This window comes from Arachis ipaensis, chromosome B9, assembly GCF_059453495.1.
Source record: "Arachis ipaensis isolate K30076 ecotype BB chromosome B9, ASM5945349v1, whole genome shotgun sequence".
Taxonomy (NCBI): domain Eukaryota; kingdom Viridiplantae; phylum Streptophyta; class Magnoliopsida; order Fabales; family Fabaceae; genus Arachis; species Arachis ipaensis.
In genome coordinates, this window is record NC_142444.1 from 102452374 (window position 1) to 102472690 (window position 20317).

The following is a 20317-nucleotide window of genomic DNA, read 5'->3' on the forward strand; positions in this document are numbered from 1 at the left end:
TGAATATGTTTGCCTTTTTCTTCTTTGTTAGTTTTTGCTAGTTTTAGGATTTGGTTTTTTGTGTTTCTTGTTAGAATTTATTTTTGTTTTCTCTTATCACCATGAATTCTCACCCCTTTGGCTATGAGTTTGGTTCAAACTATGTTGTAGGAAATGAAAGCTTCAATGAGGATGTGCATCAGAGATTCGAAAATCGAAGGTAGGAGGAGCCCCAAGCTTATGAACAACCTTCTTGGTAACAACCTCCTTCCGAACCAAGCTTGACAAAAGTGCTTGGGGACATGACTACTGTCCTCACGGAGATACACAAGGACCAAAGGGCATTCTATGCCACCCGAGCGTCCAAGCATCACCCCAACGTAACTACTCTCTAGATTCTTATAGGTATAATCATAATCCTAATGCATATCCATCTAGTGTGTGTGATGATCCTTATTGTAGTTGTCAATCACAATCACCACCACCCTATACCTATGAACCACCTCCCCAACATAGTTTTGAACCACCGCACTCAAAGCCTCATACCACCAAACACCTCTCTATGATCCTAACCCATATCCATTATACCAACCACCTTGTGAACCATATGAACCATATGAAGAACCACCCCAATTCCACCCCCAATACCCTCAAGAACCACCACCTCTATGTTATTACCAAGATGAGACACCTCCAATGTATGAGAACTCTCAACCACAAGATGAATCACCTCCCATATTTGAAAAAATCATGGCTCAGTTTGCTAACATTACTGTTATCTTGGAGTCATGGGACTCATGCAACAAGCAAAGCATCTCCACGGATGAATGTGAGAAATCAACCGAAGAAAGGAGCATGAAGGAGATTTTAGAATCTCAACATGAGGACAAGAAGATGGGGTATGTCTTGTGACGATCGGGATTTTTTGTCAGTATAGAATTTTATAAAAATAATCACGTTGTAAGTATAGTTTCTAAACTAACAAGAATCCTTTCGTACAAAAGTTTTGTTTGTCACTAAAGCAAACCGAATAAAATTAATAACCGAAGTATTTAAACCTCGGGTCGTCTTCTCAAGGAATTGCAGGGAAGTATGATTTATTATTGGTTATGGAAAAGGTAGAATTTTTTGGGTTTTTGGACTAATGAACAAGTAATTTAAATGGCAAGAAAAATAAATTAATAATTAGAAAATCTCTTGGCAAGGTATGAGAACTGGGAATCCTATCCTAGTTATCCTTATCAGGTGTGATGAGAATGGGATTTTTGCTCCCACTTAGTTAACCCTTACTAAATAAAGGTAAGTCAAGTGGACTAATTAACTTGATTCCTCAGTCCTAGTTAACTCCTATGGAAAGACTAACTTTAGAGGGGTCCAAATCAATCAGCAATCCTAATTTCCAATCAACTGTTGAGTTGATAACTCAAGCGTTACCAATTACTTAACCAAAGCCAAAAGGAGAAAATAAATCATAAATTAAATTGAAAGCATCAAAAATAGAATAAAACAATCATAAATCTGAAATACCTCAAATAATATTAAATAGAATATTCAATTCTAACATAGGAAAGTTCATAAATCAAATTGAAAAGATAAATAACAATTAAAGTAATAGAATAAAAAAACTAGAAAGTAAATTAAAGGAACATTGAACTTGTGACTAAAGAAATAACCATAAAATAAGACGAATCCTAATTCCTAAAACCTAAGAGAGAGGAGAGAGCCTCTCTCTCTAAAAACTACATCTAAAACCTAAAATTGTGTATATGAATGTTGTATGAATTGTTTTATGAATGGATGCATTTCCCCACCTTATAGCCTCTAATCTGTATTTTATAGGCCGAAAACTGGGTCAAAAACAGCCCAGAAATTGCCCCCGGTGATTTCTGATACGTACAGGTCGCTGCAAAGTCACGCGGAAGTGTCGTCCACGCGTTAGCGTGGATTGAGTTTTTGCCAGGTCACGTGTCCGTGTAATCCATGCGTTCGCGTCACCTATCTTTGGGGAAGCTATGGCAAATTATATATTGTTGTGAAGCCCCGGATGTTAGCTTTCCAACGCAACTAGAACCGCATCATTTGGACCTCTGTAGCTCAAGTTATGGTCGATTTAGTACCAAGAGGTCAGGCTGGACAGCTTTAGCAGTTCCTTCAGTTTCTTGTATTCCTTCCACTTTTGCATGCTTTCTTTCTATCCTCTAAGCCGTTCCTGTCCTATAATCTCTGAAAACACTTAACACACATATCAAGGCATCGAATGGTAATAAGAGAGGATTTAAACATAGCAAGTTTAAGGCCAAAGAAGCATGTTTTCAATCATAGCACAAAATCAGGAAGAAAAATGTAAAATCATGCAAATCATATGAATAAGTGGGTAAAGAATTGATAAAAAACCACTCAATTGAGCACAAGATAAACCATAAAATAGTGGTTTATCAACATCTCCACACTTAAACATTAGCATGTCCTCATGCTAAGCTCAAGAGAAGCTATAAGAGAGTGAAGAGGAATGGTAGAATGTATGAAATGTAACCTATGTATATGAATGCAACTACATGCTAAGATGTTTATACCTACTTAGTTAAAAGTAAATAAATCTTTTAAGAATAAATATGAACTAGATTTCACTAATTCAAATCATAAAAAAAATGAAGTACAAATAGACTTGCATAAGAAAATAGCTCATAAAAGCCGAGAACAAAGAATCGAGCATCGAACCCTCACTGGAAGTGTATGCACTCTAATCACTCATGTGTTTAAGGTTCGATCTCTCAGTTCTCTACTAATCTTGCTTTCTAAGGCTTGCTCTTTATCTAACAATCAACAAAAATTTAATGCACAGATACACATATCAAGAGATCTTTTAAGGGTTGTAATAGGGTTAGGGTCAAGGTAGGATTGTATTTGGCCAAGTGGACTAAAATCTGAATCCTTAATTAACTTAAACTTTCCACATAACTTTAGAAAATCCATGTAATCATAATACCACATCTAACTATCCATTAACCATGTTTTCCACATATTCATGCAACCTGATTTCAAGTACAGTACATATGCATTGCTTTCACCATTTACTTTGGGGCATTTTGTCCCCTTTTATTATTTGCTCTTTTTTTTTTCTTTTTCTCCTTTATTTTAGTTTTTTTCTTCTTTTTTTTTGTTTATATATATGCCCTTTTTTTTCTTTTATTTTTCTCAATGCATATGATTAAATTATCGAATGCATGAACATGTCCTAAACATTTCTTTCACATTTTCATAAAGAAGTTTAACATACTTAATTTTCAAAACCAAACGTTTCCAAACCCACTTTTTCCACACTTAATTCATGAGTACTTTCACTAGTCTAAGCTAACCAAGGATTCAAATTAAGGACATTATTGTTTTTCGCATAGAGTTAGTGGTGAGCTAAAGTAAAGAACAAATGGGTAAAATAGGCTCAAAATTGGTTTGCAAGGGATAATGAAAGGGTTAAGGCCATATGGGTATGTAAGCTCAATGAAACAAAGGCCTCAATCATATAAGTGCATGCATACATTAAACAATGGAAACATAGAATTAAGCAAGACAAAGATCACAATTTTAGAGAGAACAACACACACCAAAAATAAAATATTGGTTGATAAAATGCAACCAATCAAATAGGCTCAAAAATCTCAGTGTTCGAGCTCTAAAACATGTTCCAGTATAATATTTCTTCAAACAAGTTTAACAAAAAATTTTAATCAAATTAGTGAAATACTCTAAAAAGTTTCTTGAAGAAGAAAATATTACTTTAACCAAGCAGTGGTAGAATATGCACAAAAATCAAACAAACATGCAAATGCAATAATGAACAAACAAAGAAAATAAAACATTGGTGTTTGAGAAGGAAATAACTAACCCACAAAATTCGGTATCGACCTCCCCACACTTAAAGATTGCACCGTCCTCAGTGCATGCTAAGATGTGCAAGTGGACGGGCGGTTATAACTGATGCTTTTCTCCAAGGATTGTGCAGATGGACTTGTTTGTCTCCCCATTAGAAGTTTCTCTTTCCCTTTCTCGGTGGCCATCCTGAAAGAAGAGGAAAAAGAAGAAAAGTAACCCAAAAACAAAGATAGAAAACAAATAAAATATGGGTGTTAATGCCAAATAATAAGGATCTCAATTACATGGTAGCTACAACATGCAAGTGAGAAAATAATAGAAGAAAATGGCATATCAATAGTGCAAAAATTGCAACAAATGGGAAAAGAGTGTAGGTAATGAGGGACATTATAAATTCATGTCAATACAAAAGGGATACATGTAACATAAAAGATTGGCAGTGACAGATAAATAATATCATCCAACAGTGTAAAAAAAGTCACTAAGCACCAAAATAATACCAGAAAAGATACAACGGTTGAAAAAGAAAATTTAACACGAATGGAAAAAATAATAGACTAGAAAAAGAAAATAAAAATATGCACAAAATTAAAATGCAATGGATGAAAGTATGCAAATAAGTTTAAGTAAAATATAATGAAAGTGAAGAAGGATGAGAAGTTAAAAAGATGAAGAAGAAGAAAGTAAGAAATAAGAAAGAAAGAAGGAAAAAGGAGAAAAGAAGGAAGAATGATAATAGAAAGACAATTAGGATTGGGGAAGAAAAGATAAGAATTTTGGCACAGATCAAGTTAAACTGTGCGTCGCATGCGACGCGAACACGTGGGTCACGCGATCGCGTGGTATGTGATAATTTTCAGGTGATACGGACGCGTGGGTCACGTGATCGCGTGGCCTGATTTGTGCTATTGGCGCGAGTGCAGCCTCGCGTACGCACAACTCTCTATTTTATACGCATTTTGCCAAAATTCAGGATGACGCGTTCGCGTGGTTGACGCGTTCGCGTGGTTGACGCGTTCGCGTAAATGGCCATATATTAAAAACAACGCGGACGCGTGGGGCACGCGTTTGCGTGATAGGACTTGTGCTTCTGGCACGAGTTCAGCACAGCTCCATCATAACTCTCTGCCATACACTTCTTTACGTCGATTTTACAGAGCCACCCATTCGCGTGGATGACGCAGACGCGTGGGAGGCTCTTTTTCAGAATGACGTGTCAGCGACGCGGTCGCGTGGGCCTATTTGTGCCTAAGGCACACCTCCAGCCACGCTTTCGCGTGACTTTCTGTTCAATTCTCTTTTCTTCAGAACGTACCTATGACGCGGACGCGTCGTCGATGCTTACGCGTCGCGTGCATTTTTTTTTTATGCAGTATGCAAATGCAAATGCAGGCTATATGCAGCTATATGCAAAGATGATGAGAAGAGTCATTAACAAAAATTAAATAGAATAAAGTAAAATAAAACTAAGAGTGAAACTGAACGATCATACCATGGTGGGTTGTCTCCCACCTAGCACTTTTAGTTAAAGTCCTTAAGTTGGACATTTGATGAGCTCCTTGTCATGATGGCTTGTGCTTGAACTCGTCTTGAAACTTCCACCAATGCTTGGACTTCCAATAAGCTCTATCAATACCAGGTAAATTTCTCAAGCTTTGATGGAGTTCTTCACAAGCTTTGAGCTCCCAAAATTGATCCTCATATATTCCTGGATCCCAAATCTTGATTCTACACCCGTCTTCAAGTCAATCATCATGATTCCATCTGGGTGGTAAGCAATCTGAATTCTCACAAGGCATCCAAACAGCTTCCTAGACCCATTCAGTTGAGCTTTACACCAACCTTTGCATTTAAACTTTGAGCTTTCCACCATATTGAACCTTGCATGACAACTCCAACCACTAACCATCTTCCTCTTACTCTTAACTTCACAGAGAGCTTTAAGCTGGCCATCTGTCTCAAGTAAACCATATTCAAGTGGGAAAGTAAAGTGCAAGGATAATAATTTTACCCACTTGAATGTTGTATTGGATGGTAATGGCTTTGGGGGAGAGGTCTCCAACAGCTTTGGGAAGGTGATTTCCAGCTCCATTCCCTTGATTTCTTCCTTGACAACTTCCACCTCTTTGCAAGCTTCTTCAATTTCAACCTCTTCCTCTTGGTAGCTTTCTTCCAATTCAATATCTTCTTCATTACTCACCAAGGGCATGGGAGGTTGTACTTCTTCTTCTTTAATCTCCATCTCTTGATCAACCTCTTCAAAGTCTTTAGCCATGATATGCCTTGGAGGTTGTACACCCTCTTCAACATCAAATTCAGACGTCTTGGAAGGAGGTTCTATGACTGGACTTTCCCATGGAGGTTCAGCATCTCCTAAGTCTTCAACCACTTCTTCCTCTTCAATAACTACTGCTTTGTCCAGTTGTTTTAGTATAAAATCGTACTCATCCTTGATGATTTTCTTTCCATGATAACTTCTTTCAACTATTCCTTCATCTTCAAGGGTCTCTCATATATCCACATTTTGGGCCTCTTCTTGCTCTAAGACAAAATCAGACTCCTCTTTGATGTCTTCCTTCACTAATTCTTCAACCACTCCTTCGACTTCAATGGTCTCCACTACCTTCATCTGTAGGGCCTCCTCTAGCTTCTTATGAAGTATGGATTCGCGAAGATGATTCCTTCTTTCTTATTCTATATCAATAGCATAACTGGGATCATCTTGCTCTTGGATTGATGGATGTGGGTGCTCTTCCATAGAGGGTGGTGGATAGGAAGATTATTATGTGGTTGAAAAGGAAGCGCACTAAAGCTTGAGGGTTGAATATTGGAGGTAGAGGGTTGGTCCATGCGGGATATAAGATTTTGGAGTGTAAAGGTGAGACCAATGATATTAGATATGAGTGTGTTGTTATCCAATAGAGGTTGGCGTGGATAGGAGGGTTCATTTGTTGGGAGAAAGGGCTCATAATACGGAGATGGTTCTCCTTGATAAGGATATGGAGATGGTGGATATTGAGGTGGTGGTTCTGGGTGTGGTTCATGTGATGGTTGGTGTGGTAGATGTGGGTTAGGGTCATATGGGGGTGTTTGTTGGTAAGGGGCTTGTGAGTTTGGTGTTTCAAATGTATGTTGGGGAGGTGGTTCATAAGCATATGGCGGGGCTTGTTGGTAACTACAAGGGGGTCCACCATATTCATCATCTTGGTACGCTCCCTGGAATGGCTCTTGACCATAGTAATTTAGTGGAGGTGGTTTGTCACGAAAAGGTCCACCATAACTATTGTCTTGGTATGCATCACAGAATGGTTGTTGATTATAGCGCATTGGAGGGGGTTGTTGCCAAGAGGGTTGATCAAATCCTTGTGGCTCCTCCCATCTTTGATTCTTCCAACCTTGATGCCTATTTTAATTATAGTTTCCATTCCTTACAACAACATTGGAACCAAACTTGAAACCAGAGGGGTGAGAATTCATAGTAGCAAAAGAAAATAAAAATAAAAACTAATAAAAAAATTAATAAAAATAAACTCCTAAAACTAGAAACACTGACAACAATATAAGATAAAGATTTGAAAAAGGTTTAAATTTTGAAAAGGTTTGATTTTTAAAATTTTAAATTTAAATTTTGAAATTTGAATTTTGAATTTTGGAATTTAAATATTGAAATTTTAATTATGATTTTGAAATAAGATAAGATACGATTTTGAAAAAGATATGATTTTTGAAAGAGATTTGAATTTTGAAATTTAAAACTAAGATAAGATAAGATAAAAATTTTAAAATAAAAATCTAAAATTTTTTTTTGTAATTTTCGAAAAAATCAATTAAAATAAAGAGAAAAGATATTTTTGAATTTAATGAGGAAAGAGAGAAAAACAATAAAATGACACCAAACTTAAAATTTTTAGATCAAAACGAAGAAAACAACCAAGAACAACTTGAAGGTCAAGATGAACATGAAGAACAACTTGAAAATCAAGAAAGAACAAGGAACATTATTTTCGAAAATTTTAATAACTAAATAAAAACCAATAACCTCTTAATTTACGAAAAAGCAAAAATAAAAACAAAAATAAAAACAAATAAACAAGCAAAAATCAAATATTTACAATAACCAATAACAAGGCACACGTTTGCAATTTCCCGGCAATGGCGCCATTTTGACGATCGGGATTTTCTATCAGTAAAGAATTTTATAAAAATAATCATGTCGTAAGTATAGTTTCTAAACTAACAAGAATCCTTTCGTACAAAAGTTTTGTTTGTCACTAATGCAAACCCAATAAAATTAATAACCAAAGTATTTAAACCCCGGGTCGTCTTCTCAAGGAATTGCAGGGAAGTATGATTTATTATTGGTTATGGAAAAGGTAGAATTTTTTGGGTTTTTGGACTAATGAACAAGTAATTTAAATGGCAAGAAAAATAAATTAATAATTAGAAAATCTCTTGGCAAGGTATGAGAACTGGGAATCCTATCCTAGTTATCCTTATCAGGTGTGATGAGAATGGGATTTTTGCTCCCACTTAGTTAACCCTTACTAAATAAAGGTAAGTCAAGTGGACTAATTAACTTGATTCCTCAGTCCTAGTTAACTCCTATGGAAAGACTAACTTTAGAGGGATCCAAATCAATTAGCAATCCTAATTTCCAATCAACTGCTGAGTTGATAACTCAAGCGTTACCAATTACTTAACCAAAGCCAAAAGGAGAAAATAAATCATAAATTAAATTGAAAGCATCAAAAATAGAATAAAACAATCATAAATCTGAAATACCTCAAATAATATCAAATAGAATATTCAATTCTAACATAGGAAAGTTCATAAATCAAATTGAAAAGATAAATAACAATTAAAGTAATAGAATAAAAAAACTATAAAGTAAATTAAAGGAACATTGAACCTGTGACTGAAGAAATAACCATAAAATAAGAGGAATCCTAATTCCTAAAACCTAAGAGAGAAGAGAGAGCCTTTCTCTCTAAAAACTACATTTAAAACCTAAAATTGTGTATATAAATGTTGTATGAATTATTTTATAAATGGATGCATTCCCCCACTTTATAGCCTCTAATCTGTATTTTCTAGGCCAAAAACTGGGTCAAAAAAAGCCCAGAAATCGCCCCCAGTGATTTCTGATACGTACAGGTCGCTACAAAGTCACGCGGAAGCGTCGTCCACGCGTTAGCATGGATTGAGTTTTTGCCAGGTCACGCATCCGCATGATCTACGCGTTCGCGTCACCTATCTTTGGGGAAGCTATGGCAAATTATATATCGTTGCGAAGCCCCAGATGTTAGCTTTCCAACGCAACTAGAACCGCATCATTTAGACCTCTGTAGCTCAAGTTATGGTCGATTTAGTACCAAGAGGTCAGGCTGGACAGCTTTAGCAGTTCCTTCAGTTTCTTGTATTCCTTCCACTTTTGCATGCTTCCTTTCCATCCTCTAAGCCATTATTGACCTATAATCTCTGAAAACACTTAACACACATATCAAGGCATTGAATGGTAATAAGAGAGGATTTAAACATAGCAAATTTAAGACCAAAGAAGCATGTTTTCAATCATAGCACAAAATCAGGAAGGAAAATGTAAAATCATGCAAATCATATGAATAAGTGGGTAAAAAATTGATAAAAATCACTCAATTGAGCACAAGATAAACCATAAAATAGTGGTTTATCATCTTGCAACAAGTGGAGAGTGAAGAGATTGTTAATGAAGAGGAAGTGGTTGAAGAGCTAGGCAAAGTTGAACAAGAGGTGGATTCCAAGTTTGAGAACATTTCCACATCAAGTGGTGTTGTTAATGAGTTTGTGGAAGTTGTTGAACCTTTTTCCAACGAGCTTGAATTTGATGTTAAGGAGGGTGCGCAACCTCCTAAGCATATAATGAATGATGAAGAATTGGAAGAAGGTGAGCAAATAACAAATTTTCCTCTTGGAGATAAGCCCACACCAACACATGAGCCTTTGGTATTTGAGGAATCTTCTCCTATTGAAATTGAGCTAGATGTTGAGACAAGTCCCACATTACCTCCAAGTTGTGACGTGAAGAGTGGAGAAGAGCTAGAAGAAGTTGGTGAAGCAATGGTTGAATGTGAAGAACTTTGTCAAGAAGAGGATGATCAAGAGACAAGCTCCACCAATGAAGAATGTGTAGAAGAAGTTGGTGGGCAAGGAATTGAAGTTGAAGAAGCTTGCAAGGAGGTGGAGGTAATCAAGAAAAAGCACAAGGGAATAGACCTCGCATTGTCTAAGTGTGGGGAGGTTCCCCTTCCTAAGTCACCATCATCCAACACAACATTCAAGTAGGTAAAATTGCTATCCCTAAGCTTTACTTTCTCACTTGAATATGGTTTGAATGAAAATGACGGTCAACTTAGAACTCTTTGTGAAGTTAAGAGTGGGAGAGAGTTGTGTAGTGGTTGAAAACATCACTCTAAGTTCATGATGGTTGCATGCTCAAAGTTGAATAGCAATGGTTGGTGTAGAATCAATTTGCATGGGTCTAGGGGAATGTTTGGATGCTTAATTGAGAATTCACAAGCCTTGTCACCCAAACTTAACTATGGTAGTCAACAAGAAGATGGGTGCAAAAACAAGATTTGGGACCCCGGAATTCATTTCAACAACCAATACTCTTGGGGCCTTACCATTTACCTACGCTTGCTTGAAGGCTTTATGCGCCTAATTTGGAATCCCGGTGGACATTGGAGATGCAAACAATGGTGGGGATTCAAGGATAAATTCAAGCATAAACCACCCTAGCAAGGACCCCCACTAAATGTCCAACTTAAGGACTTAAACTAAAAGTGCTAGGTGGGAGACACCCCACCATGGTAAACTCTTTCCATTCTCTTGTAAATATAATCAATGGATGAATTGGGTTGCCATTGTTAGGTAGTTTTCTTCTTTGCATACTCTTGTTTTAATATTTTGGTTGTTCGTTTGTTTGATTAGATTTGTGCCTGAAGTTGTAGCTTAGTTGTTGTTGAGTAGTGTTTTGCTTGTAGTATAAGTTTTGTTTTTAGTGTATTTGATAATTTTTGAAAAATCAAAAAGATTTTTTGTTAAATTTGATTTGTGATTGTTTTAGAATGCTTGTAGATTAGGAGAGTGCCCTGTTTTTGAGAAAAAAAAGCGGGCATCGACGCGCAAGCGCGCAGTGCGCGCGCGCGTTGGCGTGGTTTCGCAACTCCTAGTACTAAAACCCGAGAGTTATGCCCACTTTATGCCTACTTTGTAACAGGCGATCCGCGCGTAAGCACGCATGGCGCGTACGCGCCGATTGTCCCTGCCGCATCCGTGCGTAAGCACACATGGCGTGTACGCGCCGATCGTCCTTGCTGCATCCGCGCATAAGCACGCATGGCTGATGGGATATTTTTGTGGAAAAACGAATTTCTCCAAAACACCCAAAACTAACCGGCAAGTGCACCGGGTCGCATCAAGTAATAATAACTCACGGGAGTGAGGTCGATCCCACAGGGATTGAAGGATTGAGCAATTTTAGTTTAGTGGTTGATTTAGTCAAGCGAATCAAGATTTGGTTGAGTGATTTGTGATTAACAGAATTCAAATTGCATGGAAAGTAAAGGGAATGGGTGAATCGCATGAAATTAAAGAGCAGAGAAGGTAAATGTGCTGAATCTTAAAAAACAAGAAATTAAATAGCAGAAACTTAGAACGTAAGAAATGTAAATTGCAGAATCTTAAAGTGCAAGAAATGTAAATGGCTTGAATTGTAAAGGGAATTGGGAAGTGGATTTGCAGAATTTAAACAAGGAAAAGTAAATTGCATTGATCAGACAAGTAGAAAGTAACTTGAATCGAACCGGATCTAAAAACAGAAATGTAAATGAGATTGAAAAGCATTAAACAGAGAATGGAAAATGGGAAATCCAGATCTTAGGACCCAAGAGACTAGAAAACCAAGTCTAGATCTCAATGCCTTCCTAGATCCATCAAGAACAATTGTAAAAGAAATGTAAATTGTAAAGAAAGTAGAAGACAGAAGTAATTAACCAAAATGGAAATTCAATTATGCAGTGAAATGAAACAGAGAGATCTCAGGATGAGATTGAAACAGATTTCCTTCAATTCTCCAACCCAAGATCCAAGACAAGGAAAGTAAAGAGTGCTGGACAAGAACAAGGAAGAAGAGAGATCAATTCTCCTCCCAAATTCTCTTGAATTAAAATAACAATGCCAAGAAATGTAAAATGGGCTCTCTACTAAGTGCACTAATCAAAACCGAAAAGAAAGCTCCTTTAAAAACTTAAATCCTATGCTATTTATACACTTTCTTCAAATGGTCTTCAAGCCTTCAATTGGGCCTTTGCTCTTGATGGAATTGGGTTGATAGAGGCCTTGGTTGATTGCTCTTGGAGTTTGGAGAAAAACTGAATTGAACCGGGTTTGGAATCATGAAAGCTTGAGTAAAAGTTTGAGTAAAAGTTTGAGGCAAACTTTTACTCCAACTTTTCACATCAGCCACCCTCTTTTGCTGATACCAACGTTGGGGCAAAAGTTTGGGGTCAAACTTTTGCTCCAACGTTGGCCTCCCCTTGCACACTCATGGCGCCAACGTTAGCCAAAAAGTTAGAGGCTAACGTTGGCGCAAACTTTTGCTCTCCAGGGTGTGTTGTTCATGCGCCAACGTTTGCCAAAAAGTTAGAGGCTAACGTTGGCGCAAACTTTTGCTCTCCAGGGTGTTGATTTGTGATGCCAAAAGTTTGCCAAAAAGTTTGAGGCTAACTTTTGCTCCAGCTTTTTGCCCAAAAGTTTGCACAAAAGTTTGAGGCAAACTTTTGCTCCAGCTTTTTGCTCCCTGGTTCATTTTCACTTATTCCAAAAGTTTGAGCTAAAGTTTGAGGCAAACTTTTGCTCAAACTTTTTGTCCTCTCTTCCTCCTAGCCATTCCTTCTTGCTTCAACCTTTCTCCAAGCTTTCTTCACCTATCATTAATCAACCAAACACATCAAAGCTATGCTCAAAATCATGAGATATTCATTCTTTCATAATATGTGACAATTATAGCATAAAACCTCATGAAATAGCATGAATTCATACATGGTTGATTAAATCAAAGGAAACATGAAAATCTACCCAATTGGCTTGCTTATGGCTCAAGAAAGTGCATAATTCAATTGAAAACAAAAGAAAAAGGCTAGTGAAACTAGGCTAAGATGACTTGTCATCAATGGCGCATATGCGTGGATTTGCACCCTGTTTTTCTCCTTTCTCCTTTCTCCTTTCTCCTTCTTTCTTCTTTTCTTCTTCTTTCTTTCTATTTTTTTCTTCTTCCTCTCTTGAAAAAAAAATTAATTAACATTATCCTTCTAAAAAAAATATATATTTTAATTATAAATAAATAAATAAATAATAATAAATAAATAAATTACTAATGTAAAAAAAAGAGAAAAAATATTTTCTTTTCTTGTATTTTCTTTTATTATATTTGCTTATTTTCATTCATTGCATTTTAATTTTGCTTTTATAGCTTGTTCTTATTTTTCTTTCTAAGTTTCTTATTTTAATAATGGTGTTGCATTTTCCTACTCAATTGTTGAGAATTTCTTGGTTATTTTGGTGCTTCTTGACTTATTTGATATTGTTGGGTGATGAAACTTTTAAATAAATGCTTAATCTTGTATGACTCTTATATTCTTTGTGTATTGATATGAATTTGCATGTCTTTCATGACCCACTCTTTCTAGTTGAACTTGATGCTTTTGAGTGCTCTTCATGCTTTGACTTTACTCTTGCATCAAATGTTAGTTAATATGCCTTAGCTTATATTGTTTTCTCACTCACATGTTGTAGCTACCATGTAGTGAGAACCTTACTCTTATTTGGCATTAGCCCTTGCCTATGTTCTATTTGCTTTGATATCTTTGTTGTAGGCTTCATTTTCTTTCTCTTTCTTTCCTTTTAGGTTGGCCACCAAAAGAGGGAAAGGAAAAGCTTCTAAATGGGGCAACAAATAAGTTCACCTACACAACCTTTTGAAGGAGCTCATCAATTGTAGCTACCCATCCACCTTGCTCTTTTTTGCATGCACCGAGGACGGTGCAAATTTTTAAGTGTGGGGAGGTCGTCCGACCGATCTCCATGGGTAACAATTTCCCTTTCAACACCAATTTTTTCAATTTTTATCTTTGTTGGTTAGTTGTTGCATTGCATGATAGGTTGCATGTTAGTTAGAATTTTTATATATTTTATTACTTCTTTTTATTTTAGGACGACTTGGTTAGGGTGATGATTTCTTTTCCAAGAAAACTGTTTTTAAGGCACCCTACCAATTTGAAAAAATTTTTGTTGAACTTGCTTGAAGAATTTATTTTTGAACATGGTTTTTGAGCTAAGAACACAAGCATGTGAGTTTTGGGCCTTATGGTGTGGTTACATCTTATAACCACTTATTTTCATTCTTGTGTGCATCATTCTCTTTCTATGATTGTAATCTTTGATTTGTTTGATTCTTTATGTCCATTATTCCATGTATACATGAATTTATATGATTGAGGCCATCATTTCATTTAGCTCACTTACCCAAATAGCCTACCTTTCATCAACCATTGTTAGCCAATTTTGAGCCTATTTAATCCCTTTTATTCTTAATATTAGCACATCACTACCCCTAAATGAAAAACAATAAATGTCCTTAATTTGGATCTTTGATTAGCTTAGGCTAGTGAGGGTGTGTATCATTTGGGTATGGGAAACTTGGGACATTGGTTGAGGTAAAAGTGTAATTTTTACTTTTGTTAAAAATATTGGGAATTGGGTACATATTCATGCACTATATGTAAAACCACATACATTGATACTCTTATATATACTTTATTGCAAAAAGAAAAAAAATAATACAAAATAAAGAAAAAAAATATATATATATATAGAAAAAGAAAAAAATAAAAATTGCAATAAAAAGGGGACAAAAATTCCCCAAAGTAAAGTTCAATAAAAATCAATGCATATGGAATGTTAATTAAAGAGAACGCATGAGTATATGAAAAAAGTGGGAATCATGGGTAGCTAGGTTATGTATTAGAATTGTATAGGTTGTTACATGTGTTAGGTGATATCTTAAGTTAATCAAAGATTCAAATTCCAAGCTCACTTGACCATATGCATCCCTACCTTTACCCTAGCCCCATTACAACCTATGAACAAGTCCTCATGATGAATGTATGCATGCATTGAATAATTGTTGATTGTTAGATGAAAAACGAATCATGGAAAGCATGAGTAGAAGAGAATTGAGTGAATCGACCTTATACACTTGAGCGACTAGAGCGGATACACTTCCGGTGAGGGTTCAATGCTCAATTCCTTGTTCCCGGCTTTCATGAGCTTTCTTCTTGCAAATCTATTTGAACTTCATTTTGATATTTGAATTGGTAGGATTCATGAATCATCATACTACTTAGCCCTACTTGTTCATATGTATTCTTGGGGATTGATTTACTTTCAACCAAGTAGGTAGAATCATTTTGCATTTAGTTACATTTATATAGATAGGTGCATATAGTTTATTCGCATAGAATAAATGTTCATGACCCTTTTCTTGTACTTCTTTATTCTTAGAATGAGGACATGCTTAGTTTAAGTGCGGGGAGGTTTGATAAACCCCAATTTTATGGTTTATCTTGTGCTTAATTTAGGGGATTTTATCACCTTTTCTCACATTTATTCAATGAAATAGCATGGTTTTGTAATTCTCCCTAAATTTGTGCTTAAATGTAAAAACATGTTTTTTAGGCCTTAAAATAGCTAAATTTAATTCACTTTAATTCCATTCGATGCCTTGATATATTTGTTATGTGATTTCAGGTTTAGAAGGTGATGAGCGGATAATTTATACGCTTTTTGGCATTGTTTTTAGTATGTTTTTAGTAGAATCTAGTTACTTTTAGGGATGTTTTCATTAGTTTTTATGTTAAATTCACATTTCTAGACTTTACTATGATTTTGTGTATTTTTCTGTGATTTCAGGTATTTTCTGGCTGAAATTGAGGGACTTGAGCAAAAATCAGATTCAGAGGCTGAAGAAGGACTGCTGATGCTGTTGGATTCTGACCTCCCTGCACTCAAAGTGGATTTTCTGGAGCTACAGAACTCAAAATGGCGCGCTTCCAATTGCGTTGGAAATTAGACATTCAGAGCTTTCCAGCAATATATAATAGTTTATACTTTGGCTGCGTTTAGACGACGCAAAAGGGCGTTGAACGCCAGTTCTACGCTGCTGTCTGGAGTTAAACGCTAGAAACACGTTACAAGCCAGAGTTGAACGCCAGAAATACGTTACAAACTGGCGTTCAACTCCAAGAATGACCTCTCCATGTGTAAACTTCAAGCTCAGCCCAAGCACACACCAAGTGGGCCCCGGAAGTGGATTTATGCATCAATTACTTACTTCTGTAAACCCTAGTAACTAGTTTAGTATAAATAGGACTTTTTACTAGTGTATTTGACATCTGATAATCTTTTGGAAGATCCTGGATTGTATTTTTGATCCTGTGATCTCGTTTTGGGGGCTGGCCATTCGGCCATGCCTGGACCTTTCACTTATGTATTTTCAACGGTAGAGTTTCTACACTCCATAGATTAAGGTGTGGAGCTCTGCTGTTCCTCATGAATTAATGCAAAGTACTACTATTTTTCTATTCAATTCAACTTATTCCGCTTCTAAGATATTCATTCACACTTCAACATGAATGTGATGAACGTGACAATCATCATCATTTTCTATGAACGCGTGCCTGACAACCACTTCCGTTCTACCTTAGATTGAATGAGTATCTCTTGGATCTCTTAATCAGAATCTTCGTGGTATAAGCTAGATTGATGGCGGCATTCATGAGAGTCCGGAAAGTCTAAACTTTGTCTGTGTTATTCCGAGTAGGACTCTGGGATTGAATGACTGTGACGAACTTCAAACTCGCGAGTGCTGGGCGTAGTGACAGACGCAAAAGGAGGGTGAATCCTATTCCAGTATGATCGAGAACCTCAGATGATTAGATGTGCTGTGACAGAGCATTTGGACCATTTTCACAAGAGGATAGGATGCAGCCATTGACCACGGTGATGCCTCGAGATGATTAGCCATGCAGTGACAGTGCATCGGACCATTTTCCAGAGAGGATGAAAAGTAGCCATTGACAATGGTGATGTCCTTACATAAAGCCAGCCATAGAAAGGAGTAGAACTGATTGAATGAAGACAGCAGGAAAGCAGAAGTTCAGAGGGACAAAAGCATCTCTATACGTTTATCTGAAATTCTCACCAATGATATACATAAGTATTTCTATCTTTATTTTCTATCTACTTATTATTGATTTTCGAAAACTCCATAATCAATTATTATCCGCCTGACTGAGATTTACAAGATGACCATAGCTTGCTTCATACCAACAATCTCCGTGGGATCGACCCTTACTCACGTAAGGTTTATTACTTGGACGACCCAGTGCACTTGCTGGTTAGTTGTATTGAAGTTGTGAATGAAAAATGATTTATTAAGACGTGCGTACAGAGTTTTTGGCGCTGTTTTCTGAGATCACAATTTCGTGCACCAAGTTTTTGGCGCCGTTGCCGGGGATTCTTCGAGTTTGGACAACTGATGGTTCATCTTGTTGCTCAGATTAGGTAATTTTCTTTTTGTTTTATTTTCAAAAATTTTTCAAAAACCTTTCAAAAATTTCTCACCTGTTTTCGAAAAAAAAATATAAATCTTTTCAAAAATATTTTTTTCTTCAAAATTTTTAAGAATAAATTCTAATGTTTCATGATGATTTGTTGAATCCTGGCTGGCTGTAAGCCATATCTAATCTTTTGGACTGGGGTTTCAACTTATCATCACAAGAGCTTGTTGATCTTCACACACTTAGTTGCTCTATACATGGAAAGTATCAATATCTTCTAAAGCTTGGCTAGCTAGTAAGTCATGCCTAACCCTCAGATTGGAGCTTTAGACTAAGAGTACACGATTCCTGGAATTCATATTAAAAATTTTGGAATCCTTATTTTTCTTTTTCACACTAATTTTCGAAATATATAAAATAAAAATACAAAAAATTTATAAAATCATAAAAATCAAAAATATTTTGTATTGCTTGTTTGAGTCTTGAGTCAACTTTTAAGTTTGGTGTCAATTGCATTTTTTCTAAAATTTTTATGCATTTTTTCAAAAATTCATGCATTCATAGTGTTCTTCATGATCTTCAAGTTGTTCTTGGTAAGTCTTTTTGTTTGATCTTGATGTTTTCTTGTTTTGTGTCTGTTCTTGTTTTTCATGTGCATTTTTGCATTCATAGTGTCTGAGCATTAAAGATTTCTAAGTTTTGTGTCTTGCATGTTTTCTTTGCATAAAAAATTTTTCAAAAATATGTTCTTGGTGTTCATCTTGACATTCAAAGTGTTCTTGGTGTTCATCTTGACATTCATAGCATTCTTGCATGCATTCATTGTTTTGATCCAAAAATTTTCGTGCATTGAGTATTTTTCATGTTTTTCTCTTTCATCATAAAAAATTCGAAAAAAAAAATATCTTTCCTTTCTTCTCTCATAAATTTCGAAAATTTGGATTGACTTTTTCAAAAATTTTTAAAAATTCAATTGTTTCTTATGAGTCAAATCAAATTTTCAATTTAAAAATCTTATCTTTTTCAAAATCTTTTTCAAAAATCAAATCTTTTTCATTTTTCTTAGTTATTTTCGAAAATTTTAAAAATATTTTTCAAAAATCTTTTTCTTATCTTTATCACATAATTTTTGAAAATAACATCATCAATTAATGTTTTGATTCAAAAATTTCAAGTTTGTTACTCACTTGTTAAGAAAGATTCAAACTTTAAGTTCTAGAATCATATTTTGTGATTTCTTGTGAATCAAGTCATTAATTGTGATTTTAAAAATCAAATCTTTTTCAAAACTAATTTCAATCATATCTTTTCAAAAATATCTTATTATCTTATCTTTTTCAAAAATTTGATTTTCAAATATCTTTTCTAACTTCTTATCTTCTTATCTTTTCAAAATTGATTTTCAAAATTTGTTTCAACTAACTAACTAACTTTTTGTTTGTTTCTTATCTTTTTCAAAACTACCTAACTAACTCTCTCTCTCTAATTTTCGAAAATATCTCCCTCTTTTTCAAAAATTCTTTTTAATTAACTAATTGTTTCAAAATTCAATTTTAATTTATTTCCTCTTTTAATTTTCGAAAATCACTAACCATTTTTCAAAAATAATTTTCAAAAATTCTCTTTCTCTCTCATCTCCTTCTATTTATTTATTCATCTACTAACACTTCTCTTCATCTCACATCTCTGCTCTCCTCACCCTTGTGTTTCTTTCCCTACATTACATTATTTTCTTCTTTTTTTCTTCTACTCACACAGGGACCTCTATACTGTGGTAAAAAGGATCCCTATTATTATTTTTCTGTTCCCTCCTTTTCATATGAGCAGGAGCAAGGACAAGAATATTCTTGTTGAAGCAGATCCAGAACCTGAAAGGACTCTGAAGAGGAAACTAAGAGAAGCTAAATTACAACAATCCAGCAAGCACCTTTCAGAAATTTTCGAACAGGAAGAGGAGATGGCAGCCAAAAATAATAATAATACAAGGAGGATGCTTGGTGACTTTACTGCACCTAATTCCAATTTACATGGAAGAAGCATCTCCATCCCTACCATTGGAGCAAACAATTTTGAGCTGAAGCCTCAATTAGTTTCTCTGATGCAGCAGAACTGCAAGTTTCATGGACTTCCATCTGAAGATCCTTTTCAGTTCTTAACTGAATTCTTGTAGATTTGTGATACTGTTAAGACTAATAGAGTAGATCCTGAAGTCTACAGGCTCATGCTTTTCCCCTTTGCTGTAAGAGACAGAGCTAGAGTGTGGTTGGACTCTCAACCTAAAGATAGCCTGAACTCTTGGGATAAGCTGGTCACGGCTTTCTTAGCCAAGTTCTTTCCTCCTCAAAAGCTGAAAAAGCTTAGAGTGGATGTTCAAACCTTCAGACAGAAAGAAGGTGAATCCCTCTATGAAGCTTGGGAGAGATACAAGCAACTGACCAAAAAGTGTCCTTCTGACATGCTTTCAAAATGGACCATCCTGAATATATTCTATGATGGTCTGTCTGAATTAGCTAAGATGTCATTGGATACTTCTGTAGGTGGATCTATTCACCTAAAGAAAACGCCTGCAGAAGCTCAAGAACTCATTGACATGGTTACTAATAACCAGTTCATGTACACTTCTGAGAGGAATCCTGTGAGTAATGGGATACCTCAGAAGAAGGGAGTTCTTGAAATTGATACTCTGAATGCCATATTGGCTCAGAATAAAATATTGACTCAGCAAGTCAATATGATTTCTCAGAGTCTGAATGGAATGCAAGCTGCATCCAACAGTACTCAAGAGGCAGCTTCTGAAGAAGAAGCTTATG

General features: G+C 35.7%; 1 non-coding gene across 1 annotated transcript; it reads right to left on the reverse strand.

Moving 5' to 3' along the window:
• Positions 1 to 19860: 19860 nt before the first annotated feature.
• On the reverse strand, positions 19861 to 19968 carry LOC148545694 (small nucleolar RNA R71). Its single transcript, XR_015900645.1, has one exon. It is a non-coding gene; the product is annotated as a small nucleolar RNA R71 (small nucleolar RNA).
• Between the last annotated feature and the right edge of the window lie 349 nt (positions 19969 to 20317).